The sequence below is a fragment of the Somniosus microcephalus genome, chromosome 1 (assembly GCF_052327205.1).
Source record: "Somniosus microcephalus isolate GS21.2 chromosome 1, FLI_Smic_1.0, whole genome shotgun sequence".
In the NCBI taxonomy this organism is placed as follows: Eukaryota; Metazoa; Chordata; class Chondrichthyes; order Squaliformes; family Somniosidae; genus Somniosus; species Somniosus microcephalus.
This window is the reverse complement of record NC_140987.1, coordinates 197,789,034-197,804,492: the sequence shown is the minus strand read 5'-3', so window position 1 is coordinate 197,804,492 and position 15,459 is coordinate 197,789,034. Positions and strand designations below refer to the sequence as shown.

Below are 15,459 nucleotides of genomic sequence, written 5' to 3'. Positions count from 1 at the left end.
AGGAAAGGGGAGAGCCCCAATGCTTTCTGGTGGCTACCAAAAGCTATATTAGCTGGGGCTTGGGAGTAGGGATAAAATGATCAAAAAAGGGAAAAGCTTAGTTCGAATCTCATCCCTTACAAAAATGTTTTTTTCTTTTAAAAAGCTAGGGGAAAAATTCGGTTGGTTTGCGTCTCCCATTAGTGCCCTAAGAGGGCGCTAATGGGGCGCAAAGCAACTAGCACCTGGGTGCGGTGATGTTTGCGCCGTTCGCGAAATTGACTAGAGTTTTTGCAGCGGCACAAAAGTTTACCGCCCTGACCTCCTGTGCCCACAGATCGTGATGTCAGTCGCGCGTGCAACACCCTGGTGGCGCCCCAGACCGGATATTGAATGGAGCCCCCCTCCTTTCCACCAGGCGCAAGCAACAACTGGGAGACTGGAACGTTTCCCAGTCGGTGAGGGGCTGGGGGGGGCGCTATTTAAAGGCGCCCTCTTCCTGGCTTTTTCTGTGGTAGACATTTTTGCACCACTCATTCTGACAGAGAGAAAGATTCTGAGAGAGAGATAGAGAGACTTCTGCATAGAGTCAACACTGTGTGAAGTAGTTTTAGCTACTGAGCATCACTTTGCAGGTACTTTTGGATTTGACCTTCATTACTTTGATTGCCAAGAGACCATGGGGGCTGCACTGATTCGGGGCATCGTCCTGCGCCTGCAGAATCTGAGGCAACAGAGATGCAGAGAGAGTGGCAATCATGGCCAGACGGAGGAGGGCCAACAGGCCTCTGCACAGGAGATCTGACCCTCCCAGGGTATTCCGGGAACAATTCTCCTACATTAATTTGTCTGAGGAGCAGTGTTTGCGCAGGCTGCGCTTCAGCAAGGAGGTGGTCACTGAGCTCTGCCACCTGCTGCAGCCAGATCTGCAGCCTTATCTGAGGACCAGGACATCTTTGTCGGTGTCAGTGAAGGTCACAGTGGCTCTGAATTTTTATGCCACCGGCTCCTTTCAAGCAGCTACTGGGGACATTGCCAATATCTCCCAGTTTGCGGTCCATTGCTGTATCCGTCAGGTCACAAATGCCCTCTATAAAAGGAGATGCCAGTACATCTCTTTCCCGATGATCCGGGCCAAACAGCATGAACGCGCATTGGGCTTTGCGAGGCTAGCGGGCTTCCCCATGGTGCAGGGCGCCATTGACTGCATGCATGTGGCATTGCGGGCACCGCATGAGAATGCAGAGTTTTTCCGAAACCGCAAGGGGTTCCACTCCTTAAACGTCCAGTTGGTCTGTGACCACAGACAGCTGATACTCAGTGTCAATGCCCGCTATCCTGGAAGCAACCACGATGCTTTCATCCTGCGCCAGACTGGTGTGCCAGAACTTTTCCAGGCACCGCATCAGCCAAGTGGTTGGCTCCTCGGGGACAAGGGTTACCCACTGTGCACCTGGCTGATGAAACCGCTCTGTAACCCCAACACCCCTGCTGAGCTGCGGTACAATGAGAGCCATTTCACCACCAGGAACATCATTGAGCAGACGATCGGCGTGCTCAAGCAACAGTTCCGCTGTCTGGACCACTCAGGAGGAGCCCTGCAGTACTCGCCTGAGCGAGTCTCCCTCTTCATAGTTGTGTGCTGCATTCTTTATAACCTGGCAATCCTCAGGACCCAGCCAATGCCACCAGGCCTTGGAGCACCACCGGAGGAGGAGGAAGAGGAGGAGGATGATCAGCAGCAGCACCAAGGTGGGAGGGAGGCCCACAATGTTGAAACTGCAAGGGCCGTCCATCAACAACTGATAACAAGCCGCTTCTAGGCCCCTACTGAGGAAATGGCTTCTGGCATGGAGAACAATATGAATGAAAGCAACCCGCAACCCCAAAGCCAGCCAAGGCAGCAATGATTCCAAAGGCCAAACCTGCACATTTTGAATACAAAAACCTTTTTATTTTACAAACTCTATGTGTGTCATTTCTTCATGACAAACTAATAGAAACAAACACAAAAAATCATTAATTAACATAACTGGTTCTCACAACCTGGAGATAATGTACAAAACACTAAACAAAAGTTTGAACGCGAACCTCGGCCTTTAATAAAAAAATTCCCAACATTTCATCACACCTCTTACTTTTCACCTTTCGAGGGTGATCTCCTTCCCTTACGCACTTCCCCCCTTCCCACCCTACTGCTCCTCCGTAATGGGGCCCCAGTGGCTGCAGCAAAGCTGATGGAAGGCTGCTGATTGTCAGAACCTGAGACTACAGATGCCCTTGAAGGACGGCCTCGACCAGCTCTGGGCCTGGAGGGCCCGGCTGCAGACTGCACCAACTTTGCATGGGCGGCAGCAGTCTGGGCTACAGGCAGTGGCAAGTGCAATGGGGAAGTGACGGTGGTGGCAGCAGGAATGCTGTCATCTTAAGAGAGGACAGCAACTCCCTGCTCGACCGACACACTGGCACTCCCACAGGGCAGCATCTCAGCATCCGGAGCAATCTGCTGGAGCACAGATTGCTGGCCTGTTGTAGCACGGTGAGAGCCTCGGGGAAATGTGTCCGAACCAGCGACAATGGCAGCAGTTAGTACTTGTGTGACCTCAATCTGAGTCTGCATGAGACCAGTCTGAGATTGGATCATAGCAGCCAGTGACTGAATTGCAGCACTAATCATTTGCGTGGCATCCGTCTGTGCTACAGCATAGTGCTCCACACTCCTTGCCAGTGCTTCAATGCATTTGTGCACCCTTCCCACTGCACCCATGAGCTGAGTGTGCATGTCCACCGCCTGGGTGTTCATTTTAGCAATGAGCCGCTCCTCCTCTGCGTCCAGTGCAGCAGGACTCGCTGGCCTACTCTCCCTCTGGGGAGAAGGCCCCTGAGCTTCCCTAGCCACATTGCATTGCTGCAGCCCGCTGGGTCCCGGAGCTTCACCCTTATCAGACCCTTCCCCCCTGCTCCCCTCCAGGGAAGATGTGGTCCCAGTGTGGGCATGGGCTTCCTCAGGAGAGGGTGGCGCTGATGCTCCAGCTTCCTCTTCCTCTGAATCACCATCTGAAAGCAGGGAGGTACAAGAGTGGCTTTAGAGTGAGGACAGGGGGACAGTAAAGGAGGAAGGAGTGCAGCGATTTAGTAAGTTGGATTGAAAGTGTCAAAGGCTGGTGTTGTGAGGGACAAGTGGAATGAGAAAGGAGAGAAAGCTGATGACCTTACCATTGCTGTCCCGAACGGGGTCGACCTCTCCAGGGGCGACGGGACCGATCACCTGGCTTGCCACAACCCCGTGGATGCGCGCCTCAAGACCGCTGAGGGGTTGCAGCTGAGGCCACCCTCCACCCATCCGTTGCTGCTGTCTCCTGTTATGAGATAACTTGGCCTGCAAGAAAAAGGATGGCATCTGAGTAAATATGCAGCCATGGTCTTGCCTGATGTGCCTCCCATAATTGAATAGCCCTTAATGTATGTAGCCATGGTCTTGCCTGATGTGCCTCCCATAGCTGAATAGCCCTTACTGTATGCAAGGTGTGGAATTGTTTCATGAGAGGGTCATAGGTGTTGGATGAGTGTTCGGCATTGTGGTTTTAAGACCCCCTGGCCATAGAGTGAGGTTGAAATGGAGGGATGGAGAGGTATAGAAAAGAAGCCACTCACCCTGATGACCTGAGTGAGGTCGTTGAACTTTTTGCAACATTGAGTATGGATCCTGGGCACCATGCTCCTGGAGGAGACGTGCTGAGCCACCTCCCTCCACACTCTTCTGTAGTCGCGCGGCAAAGGCCTCCTGCCACTCTGAGGGTAGAGTATAGATCTTCTGCGCTCCACCGCACCAACCAGACCCTTCAAGGCCTGCTCGCTGAAGCGCTGAGCTCGTTCTTTCACCCTCTCCATAGTCCTTGGCTGGAAAATGTAGTCACAGGTCTATCCAGGCCGAGATTCAAGGCTCCAATGGGCAGGGTGTGGCTGGAGAGCAAGATCGACCCTCCCCTTTAAGAACTGGCCGGTGCCAGTGTGTCTGTGTTCCATCGCTAACTGACATCACCTGCGCTGCGCCCGTGCTCTGAGTTAACGCCTCGCTCCTCGGCCTTTGCGCCTTATGGCAGGTGTGCAGCGCCTGATTTAGTGCTCCAATACCTCCAGGGGTGATAAAAGCCAAGTTTGCAGTCAGAAGCGATAATTAGTGCCAGGCGCTAAACTTTGCACCCGGCTGATAATTGCGCCCCAAACGGGGCGATACCGAATTTCTCCCCCCATAAATTTTATATCCAATATTGGCTGTAGAACCACTAGAAAAATTACCAGTCATAGATGCATTAGCAGAGGAATGTGATGAGTGTTGGAGCTCATCATTCTTTTAAGAGTTTGAATTGCTCTATTTTTTTCCACAGTTCTCTGTAGTCACCCGAAGATGTACATCAGCTTTAGTCAAGAGAGCAAATGGGCAACCTGTTCCCAGCAGCCTCCACTGAGCTGGATACTTGGAGGTCCATGAGAGCAATTTGTGGAGGAAACAAAAAGTCAGAGTCAGAGGAACGGAGAGTTCCTGGGGAGGCTGGTTGTAGAGCTAGAGGAAGTTATAGAAATAAGGAGGGGCAAAGTCATGAATAGACGCCGGTATAGAAGGTGCTGTCCCAGTTGGAGCTGGTCAAACTCCCTATAGTTTACCCTGTAGTTGAAGCCGCTGGCCAGGTAGTAGGTCTCGGGTACCATTTGGCCGTTTCTGGTCACTCTTCTTGATCAGATTCTTCAAGTCGACGGTGCATCCTCCATCCTCAACTTTGGGAGTGGGGTTCTTAGACACATCTTGGCAGCTTTGTTTGTTGCTTTGACTGCTCAGGAGCTTGTCCTCAGAATTCGCACCATTGGCTGAATGGGATCAGTACATTGGCCATTGGCTGCGCCTCTTCTGATCTGCTGCTATGTTTGTTATGGCATATTCTAATCAGTTCTCCAGTAAATTTGATGTAAATTTGCCACTGGAGGATCACAAGATTCGTGGTGGTTTGCTGTATGCACAGCCTATGCCACCAACTATATGGCGAGTAGCTGAGGGGCATGAGGATGAGGAGGAGGAAGAGGAAGAGGAAGGGAGGAGGCAACCTAGATAGCCCCTTTCTGGCTGGGCTGTCCATGAAGAACTACCAGTAACCACATCCCCAATTCTCCATTCACCAACATTCCCGCACCTTACCTTCCCTCTGTCACTGACCATCACAGCTTCTACTCGGCCACAATGCAAAAATAAAAGCCACCACAAAATAAACATTCCAAACCATATTTATAAAATAAATCATGCCATATTGCATACAAATGTAAACTAATCACCCTTGAGCATTCCTTTAATGTCTTTGCCTGTGCTACCTAGCGGCTGCAGCATGGCTGGTGGAAGGCTGCTGATTTTCAGTAGAGGAGACTGCAAATGGCCATGGAGGATGACCTTGAGCAGCTCTGTGCCTAGAAGGCCCAGCTGTGTACTGCACCATCTCTGCATGGGTGGCAGCAGTCTAGGTTGGCTGGCTGAAGGGCAACAGCAAGGTCACTGGTGGAGTGGCAGTGGTGGGAGGATGACTGCAGTCATCATGAGAGAGGACAGCAGGTTTGTGCTCCATGGAGCCACTGCCATTCCCCCGGGGCGGCGCCTCAGCAATCCTAGTAATCTGTTGGAGGACAGATTTACCACATGGACTGCAGCTGTTCAAGAAGGCGGCTCACCACCACCTTCTCAAGGATAATTAGGGATGGGCAATAAATGCTGGCCTTGCCAGCGATGCCCACATCCCATGAACGAATAAAAAAACAAGATTGCTGGGCTGCTGTGACAGCCTGCAAGCCCCTTTGAACACTGTAATCCATAGCTATGATAGCAGCAGTCTGAACTTGCATGGCAACAAGCTGACCTTGCATGATAACAGTCTGAGCTTCCACTGCAGCACTCAGACATTGCTGCTACTTGTGCTGCAATATAAGCTGAGATATTGGGACATTGGCCATCAGACGCTGCAGCGTGGTTGGATCTATAAGTGTGCTAATGAAGCTGACCACCACTTCCATGCTGGAAAGGATGGGCTCCAAGCTCTGCGCAAAGCCCAGTGCCAAGTTAGTGCTGGGCTCCTCCATGCTCCTTGACATTGCACGCAGGCTTTCGGGCAGGCTTCCCCATGCACCAAGCATTTCATTGTACATACCCACCAGCCTTTTTCTGTAGCCTGTCCAATCAAAGTCATCATCTGAGTCCTCTGCAGCAGAACTCGTGTGTGACCTCGCCCTCCGGCGAGCTGGCACCTGCGCTATCCTTGCCACCTGCCCTGGCTGCAGGCCACAAGTGCCCGGTGTCTCACCATGCGGAGATCCCGCCTCTATGCTATCTTCTAAATTACGCATGGTGTCAGTAGCTGAGCTGGTGGTTGCAAGTGTGAAATCGAGTGACGGTGCATCTTCAGCATCACTCTCTTCTTGCTGTCCCTGCACAGCCTGGCCAGGTTGCACTTCTTGGGTATCTAAAAGGAGAAAGGCAAGCTTGTGCTGAGGGGTAGGGGGGAAAGTAAGAGGTGCATTCTTGCACCATGTACAGCTTGTAAGTCAGGAGAGATTGTGAGATGAGGAGGAAGTGGGATGTGAGAAGGAGGACTAGGTATGAGGATACCTAATGTAACACCCTATTTAAGAAAGGAGGGAGACAGAAAGCAGGAAACTATAGACCAGTTAGCCTAACATCTGTCGTTGGGAAAATACTGGAGTCCTTCATTAAGGAAGCAGTTGCAGGGCATTTAAAAAATCATAATGCAGTCAAGCAGAGTCAGCATGGTTTTATGAAAGGAAAATCATGTTTAACAAATTTGCTGGAGTTCTTTGAGAAGGTAACGAGCAGGGTGGACAAAGGTGAACCAGTGGATGTGGTGTATTTGGATTTCTAGAAGGCATTTGATAAGGTGCCACATAAAAGGTTACTGCATAAGATAAGAGCTCACGGAGTTGGGGGTAATATATTAACATGGATAGAGAATTGGCTAACTAACAGAAAGCAGAGAGTCGGGATAAATGGATCATTTTCCGGTTGGCAAAAGGTAACTAGTGGGGTGTCACAGGGATCGGTGCTTGGGCCTCAACTATTTACAATCTACATTAATGACTTGGATGAAGGGACCAAGTGTAATGTAGCCAAGTTTGCAGATGATACAAAGATGGGTGGGAAAGCAAGTTGTGCAGAGGACTCAAAGAATCTGCAAAGGGACAATTCACTAGGTTAATTCCCGAGATGAGGGGGTTGACTTATGAGGAAAGGTTGAGCAGGCTGGGCTCACATTGGAATTTAGAAGAATGAGAGGTGATCTTATTGAAACATATAAGATACTGAGGGGGCTCGATAAGGTAGATGCAGAGAGGATGTTTCCCCTCGTGGGGAAATCTAGAACTCAGGGGCACAGTTTCAGAATAAAGGGTCGCCCATTTAGAACTGAGATGAGGAGGAATTTCTTCTCTCAGAAGGTCGTAAATCTGTGGAATTCTCTGCCCCAGAGAGCTGTGGAGGCTGGGTCATTAAATACATTTAAGGTGGAGATAGACAGATTTTTGCAAGATAAGGGAGTGAAGGGTTATGGGGAGCGGGCGGGGAAGTGACTTTGAGCCCAAGATCAGCCATGATCTTATTGAATGGTGGAGCAGGCTCGAGGGGCCAAGTGACCTATTCCTGCTCCTATTTCTTATGTTCTTATGTTCTTATACCGTCACCTTCAACTGGCCATAAGCTCAGCAATGTCCCTTCCCATAATGGCCAGCACCGTCTCCTCCATGGGGGCTAGGCCATGCAGGCGCACCTGTACCCCTCAGGTTAGCTCATGCTGCCTCTGGTTGTGCGCCACCTTCTCCTACAAGAGAAAGGGAAGTACGTCAGTGAGTGTCGTGCAATGTGTTTGGCTGGTGTGGCTGTCATAGTTGAATAGCTGGCAGTGTGTACAAGCGTTGAGATGTGTATGATGGTGAGGTGAAGCATATGAATGTTAGGTATGAGGCTTGATTGATAGAGATTGTTGGTAGGTGAGTGATGGGTGTGTGGTGATTTGAGCAGTGGCTGAGGCTACTGGTACAGTTGGTGAGATATGGCATTTGAAGATGCATTCACTGACCTTGACCACTTGTGTGAGATCATTGAACTTCTTGTGGCACTGCATCCAGGTTCTTGGGGCATGACTCCTGACATTAACCTCCATGGCTATCTGCTCCCACTGCCTTTTCACCATTCGTCTGCAGGACCTCCTTCCCCCCTGCGGATACAGGACATCTGTTCTCCTTTCCATCTCCTCCACCAAGACCTCCAGTGCAGCATCCAAAAACCTTGGAGCTCATTCTCTCTCCTGTTGTGCCATTCCTCACTCTTTCCCATGTCAGAATCTCTTCCTGCACGACTCCCAGAACCTGCTCCAGTCACAGTGCACCTCCCCTTTAAGAGGTGCAGCTAGCTTTAAGCAGTGCAGACTATAATTAACCTGTGCTAGCCTCTCACAATATTGGACTCCTGCTGATGCATCCAGCCATTGAACAGCACACTTTGCGCTAGCTGGACACTGCAATCATTTAAATGAGAAGGCAGCATGAAATTGGCATGCTATCTGCATCGTAATCAACTGGTTAATCATGCATCACGATCCCCATACCCGTTTTCGGGGGCTATTGAATTTAGTTCCCAGGCTGTTTTGTTGGTGGTGGCCACAGATTGGAAGCGAGGAACCTGAATAGTGTAATTGATGTTGTGATTGGCATAGTTTTAATAAGAATTAAGACAAATATCTGAAAACCGTATAACAAAGGTGCACGTTGCATTCAGTCAGCTTCTCCTGGTGACTAATATGGTGATGTTTGACTAGAATTTTCTAGTTTGCCAGTGATAGGAACTGAGCTTGCTTGAACACCATTCTATACTGACAACACCACTTTAAGAGTCAGCATCAGTCTACTTATTGTTAACTAGCTGAAGTGCCCGGCGGTGCCGAGGGTCTTTTGAGGGCATGTTGTTGTTGGAAGAGAGAGAGAGAGAGCGACTGGGGGGAAGAGAGAGAGCGACTGGGGGGAAGAGAGAGAGCGACTGGGGGGAAGAGAGAGAGCGACTGGGGGGAAGAGAGAGAGCGACGGGGGAAGAGAGAGAGCGAGAGACTGGGGGGAAGAGAGAGAGCGAGAGACTGGGGGGAAGAGAGAGAGCGAGAGACTGGGGGGAAGAGAGAGAGCGACTGGGGGGAAGAGAGAGATTGACTGGGGGGAAGAGAGAGATCGACTGAGGGGAAGAGAGAGAGCGACTGGGGGGAAGAGAGAGAGCGACTGGGGGGAAGAGAGAGAGCGAATGGGGGGGAAGGGGGGGAAGGGGGAGGCGGGGGAGGAAAGGAGGAGGGGGAGGAAAGGGGGAGGGGGAGGGAAGGGGAGGAAAGGGGGAGGAAAGGGGGCGGGGGAGGGGAGGGGGAGATAAGGGGGAGGGGGCAGGAAAGGGGGAGGGGGAGGAAAGGGGAGGGGAGGGGGAGGAAAGGGGGAGGGGAGGGGGAGAGGAAAGGGGGAGGGGGAGGGGTGAGGAAAGGGGGAAGGGGAGGAGGGAGGAAAGGGGGAGGGGGGAGGGGGAGGAAAGGGGGAGGGGGGAATAGGGGGGAGGGGGGGAAGAAGGGGGAGGGGGAAAAAGGGGGAGGGGGAGGGGGGAAGAAGGGTGGGGGGAAGAAGGGGGAGGGGGAGGGGGAAGAAGGGGAAGAAGGGGAGGGGGAGGGGGGAAGAAGGGGGAAGAAGGGGGAGGGGGAAGAAGGGGGAGGGGGGAAGGAAGGGGGAGGGGGAGGGGTGAAGAAGGGGAGGGGGAAGAAGGGGGAAGAAGGGGGAGGGGGAAGAAGGGGGGAGGGGGGAAGAAGGGGGGAGGGGGGAAGAAGGGGAGGGGGAGGGGGGAAGAAGGGGGAGGGGGAGGGGGGAAGAAGGGAGGGGGGAAGAAGGGGGAGGGGGGAAGAATGGGGAGCGGAGGGGGGGGGAGAGGGGGGGAGGGGAGCTCTCCCGAGCCCCGCCCCCCGCCCGAGCCGGCTTCAAGAGCAGAGAGAGAGACGTCGCCGCGCAACCTACCGCGTGAGGCCCGGCCGGACTCAAGTCGCGCGCGCTGACTCCTGCCCCACCCACCTTTACTAAGATGGCGGCGGGTGGCGACGCTCGGCTCAGGCCCGCCCCCTCCAGCCTTAACAAAGATGGTGGCGATCGCGAGCTGCTTGTTGAGCGCGACGGGAGGTGCCTAGCTCGGGCGTGGCTGGGCAACAGAGGCCCAGGCTTACAGGGCTGGAAAAACGGTGAAAGGTAGGAAAATTCTTGATGTTAGAGAAAAGATTTACAAATTAATTAACTTTTTTAAAAAACAATTTGTGTTTTAAAAGCAACTTTTTTTTTTGCTGGAAATGTAGATTTGAAAAGAAACACGCAGAAAGTGGGAAAAAGAAATGAACAGTTTGGAATCAAGATGGCGGCCACTCACCTCGGTTCAGAATGATAAGGCCCGCCCACACACGCACCGATTGGTCAACCGTCAGGTCACTGAACTGTGGGATTGGTCAATTATCACGTCACTCAACTGTAGGATGGCCCGCCCGCACACACAATGAACCCGCCCCCACTCGATGCAAATGAGCGGATAATGAGTGGAATTTTGAAAGTTTTTTGGATATCGTTGGCACAATTTTTGTCTGAGCAAAAAGTAAATACACCTACAAGAGTCCCCTAATGATGAGCTTTCTTTTGATATAACATATGTGTAGGCACGCTCTATAACTTTTGATTGTATAGCCGGACAGAGAGACAGACAGAGAGACAGACAGAGAGACATACCGTTATATATATGTAGACTAGCTGAAGTGCCCGGCGGTGCCGAGGCTTTTTCGAGGGCATGTTGTTGTTGGAAGAGAGAGAGAGAGAGCGCGACCGGGGGGGAAGAGAGAGAGCGACTGGGGGGTAGAGAGAGAGCGACTGGGAGGAAGAGAGGGCGGGTGGGGGGAAGAGAGGGCGGGTGGGGGGAAGAGAGGGCGGGGGGGAAGGGGGAGGGGAAGGGGGAGGGGAAGGGGGGGAAGGGGAAGGGGGGAAGGGAGGGGGAAGGGAGGGCGGGGGGAGGATGGGGAAGGGGGGAGGGGAGAGGGGAAGAAGGGGGAGGGGAAGGAGGGGGGGAGGGGGGAGGGGGAAGGGAGGGGGAGGGAGGGAGGAAGGGAGGGCTTGAGGCTGAGAGACGGCCATGGCCACGCCCGGTTGCCGGGGTAACCCTGCCTCGCCGCCCCGCCCCGCACTCCCGAGAGCCCTGCTCTCGAAGCCGCAGCCGCCCCGCCCCGCCCCGCACTCCCGAGAGCCCCGCTCTTCGAGCCCGTCCCGCACTCCCGAGAGCCCCGCTCTCCAAGCCCCAGCCGGCCCGCACTCCCGTTGCCGGGGTAACCCTTCCCGCTCACCAAGGCCGAGATCCGCACTCTCGAGAGCCCCGCCCCCCCCGCCCGAGCCGAGCGCGGAACAGAGTCTCACCTGCTCCTGCTGCGCGCGCACCCTGACCCTCATGGCTGACGCCGTTGCCCCGGGTAACGTGACACCGGGGGGGGTGGGGGGACGGGTGAGGAGCTTAGCAGCAGCCCAGTTACCTAGCTCGGGCCTGGCTGGGCAAGAAAGGCCCAGGCTTTCAGGCCTAAGAAAAAAACGGGCAAAGGTAGGAAAAAGAATGTTCAGGTTAGATAAAATATTTACAAATGAGTGATTTATTTTAAAAGAATTTAATAAATTGAATTTTATTTTGCTGGAAATGTATATTTGAAAAGAAAGACGCAGAAAGCAGGAAAAAGAATGGAAGCAAGATGGCGGCTACTCACCTCGGTTCAGAACGATAAGGCCCGCCCACACACGCACCGATTGGCCCGGCGGCACACGGCAGCAACCCGGCGTACGATTGGTCGAGCTCGAGGTCACTCTGTCGCTAATGAGTGGATAATGAGATGTTAATGAGCGGAACGTTAAGGTTTTTCGGATACCGCGCGTGCGATTTTAGCCCGGCCGAAACGTAAATATGCTTAAAACCGTTTTGGAAAGGTAAGCTTTCTTTCGACGTAACGCACGCATAGGTACGCCCTGTAACTTTCAAGCGCATAGCCGCCCAGACGCACACCTGCAGACAGACAGGCAGACAGAAGGACAGACAGACAGAAGGACAGACAGAAGGACCGATTTATATATATAGATATGCTAAAGATTCACTTACAATAAATAATGCCCAGCTGAGTAAAATGTCACAAGATGCTTATAAACTTCCATAGGATTTTTTTTCACTCTCTCCATATATTGGAAATGGGTCTGCTATTTTCTTCTTCATAGCTACATTGTGGAAAGCGTCTTTGAGAAATCCAAGGCTCAGTTGACGTCATATCATCCCATTAAAAAAATAATTTGTTTTTATGTATAATCAACCAGGAACCAAGTCCAGAATTTGTGATTAGCATTACTTGTACCTGAATACAAATAAATTCTCTGATGTGAATAAGATAGGTGAAATGTGGGGCTGGATTTTGCCGGCGCTCAGAGGTCAGGTTTGGAGGTGGGTCCGCTGCCAAAATAGCAAAGATTGTCAGTGGGTAGGAAACCCGCTGTCAACCCGTCTCCACGCGAGTCTCCCAGGTGTTGGGTCTGTAAGCGCAGAACTGACCTGACATCAAGCGGCGGGGGAGACAATTTAGATCATTAAATGGCTTGTTAAAAGCCAATTTAATGCTATTTTGAGGATACCTTGCAATTTTACATGCTCCTCCATGGGTTACCTGCTGCTTGGGGAACACGCCAGCTCACCCTGTTGTGAGTTGAGTCTGCTTTGATGTATCTGATAAGCTGAGAGCTGCAGAAGTGGTGTAAAGGATGTCATATTGCAAATGTTCAGTTTCAGAGCTCAGAAACTGTTGGTTACTGCATTTGTAAGACATATAGAGATTTCTTTAGTTTTCAAGTGTTTAGAACCAACTGTATAATCAGTACCACCTCATTGGAACAACCTCTCTCACCAGTGACAGTTCGTTTCTGTCATCTCACCTGCAGCTGCCATCTATTGCAGCAACATCGGTGTCCTTGGAAAAATCACAACTTTGTAATGTATATACCTTTAAGGGGGGAACTACTTTTTACAGCTCATGTATACTGTAGTACCGGCAGTGACCACACCTGTATATAGCACGGAGTAGTAATCTGTATAGTTCAGTTCCAGAGTGAGCCACGTTGAGTAAACACCTGTTGTACCGTTCTCCTGCAGTCTTGTGTCTTACTACTGACAGACACAACATTGGCGACGAGGCAAATTCGATCCTACCTGCAACTCTGCATCACCTTCCAGGGATTCGTTCCTGGAGACCAGTAGATTGGAGGTCAAGGCCAGAGACACGGGCGTCGACCACGGACAACCGCCCAGTCATCCAGCAGAGACTCGAGAATTGCGGGGGAGGCTGTTGAGAGCCAGGCTTGGCTTTCCAGTCACGGTGGTCCAGCGAAACGGGCTGGCAACAGGTAGTGCGCAGACCCTTCCCGGACAGCAGCGGGCTAGAGCCCGACCAAGCGGCACAGCAAAGGGCCGAGCAGCGTTGACGGGAGAGAGAGAGAGAGGGCAGAGCACACAGGGCGCAGCCGGTGTTCAGGGGCCGAGCAACGTCGAGGAGAGGGAGAGAGACGCGCAGAAACCCGCGAGGCGCCGCCATTGCCACGAGGACCACCGAGAGCGGAGTTGGCAGCAGCGCAGGAGAAGCGCGCGAAACCCACAGGGCGCCGCCATTGCCACGAGGACCGCCGAGAGCGGCGTTGGCAGCAGCGGGGGAGGAAGGAAAGCGCGGGAGACGCCATTTTAAGCCACACCCAAAATGCCGAAGAGTGGCAGTATCACCGCATTTGACAATGAAGTCGAAGATTGGACTACATATGTCGAACGAATAGAGGTATACTGCAAGGCAAATGAGGTGTCAGATGACAAGCAAGCGCCGGTATTGTTAAATTTAATGGGTGCAAAGACGTATGGCTTGTTACGAAATCTAGTAACCCCAGCGAAGCCAGTGGAAAAGAGTTTTGGAGACATAGTGACGATACTACAGGAACATTTAAACCCCACACCGCTGCTGATAGCAGAAAGATTCAAGTTTCACAAACGGAACCAGCATAAGGATGAAAGCAATGCTGAATATTTAACAGAACTGCGCAAACTATCGAAACACTGCCAGTTTGGAACGGGACTGGCAGATACCTTAAGGGACAAGTTTGTGTGTGGGCTTCAAAGTGGAGGAACCCAGAAACGGCTTTTATCTGAAAAGGACCTTACGCTGGACAAGGCTTTCAGCATTGCGGTATCATATGAAGCAGCAGCACGGGGCGCTGCAGAGATACAACAGAGACAGCAAGAATATGGCACAAACAAAATGTCATACAGAACAGAGAAGTGCTATCGCTGCGGCAGAACAACACATGACCACAATGATTGCTGGTTCAAAGACAAAGTGTGCAGACAGTGTGGAAAAGTAGGACACATAGCACGAGTCTGCAGGTCGGGAAAGAAAACCAGCAATAAGAAATCTCCAAAAGAAAAGTACAAGAAGTTACATAAGGTGACGGAGAATAGTTCAGACGAACAAAAGAGTGATACCGACTCCGAAAACAGGGACCTGAGTTGTCTGAAACTACATAATGTGATCAAAACGGAGGATCACCGAACCATTTGGGTCACTCAAGATAGCAGGAGTCCAGGAAAAAATGGAATTGGACACAGGATCAGCCCTAACAGTCATAAACCGACGGGACTACGAGCGGCTATTCTCACACATACCCTTGAGAGACACAAACATTATTTTGAAGACGTACATGGGGCAAAAAGTCTACCCCAAAGGAAAAATAAGGGTGACCGTTACATATAACGGTAAGGAAACACCAAAACTAGATCTGTATGTATTGCAAGATGGAGGACCACCATTACTGGGACGTGAATGGATCCGGAAAATACAGCTGGATTGGCATTCCATACAAGCACTGACTGTGGCTGCCAAAAAGGATGACGACATCACACCTGGGCGACTGTCAAAGATCCTAAGGGACGGGCAAGAAGTGTTCCAGCAAGGACTCGGAACACTAAAAGGTATGACAGCAACAATTAAAATCGAAGAAAACACAAGCCCAAAATTTTTTAAGGGCAGACCAGTACCTTAAGCGATCCGCCCAGCTGTCGAAGCAGAGCTGGAGAGTTTGGAACGTTCAGGAGTACTGTCCAAGGTAGACTGGAGCGAGTGGGCTACACCCATTGTCCCTGTGATGAAAAAGTCATTGAGCAGCACGCCTGGCGAACCAAGGAAGGTTCGCATCTGTGGGGACTTTAAGGTAACAGTGAACCCAGTCCTTCACACCGTGCAATATCCACTTCCGTGGATTGAAGATATTTTGTCCTCGCTATCTGGAGGGAAACGCTTCACTAAGATTGATCTGGCCCAGGCGTATCTGCAA

The 15,459-nt window shown here is 51.7% G+C and overlaps 1 protein-coding gene across 6 annotated transcripts in view; it reads left to right on the top strand.

The window, feature by feature from the left end:
• adgrv1 (adhesion G protein-coupled receptor V1) overlaps positions 1-15,459 on the top strand; it is a 986,427-nt gene that overhangs the window by 18,456 nt on the left and 952,512 nt on the right. The gene's annotated exons all lie outside the window — the stretch shown is intronic.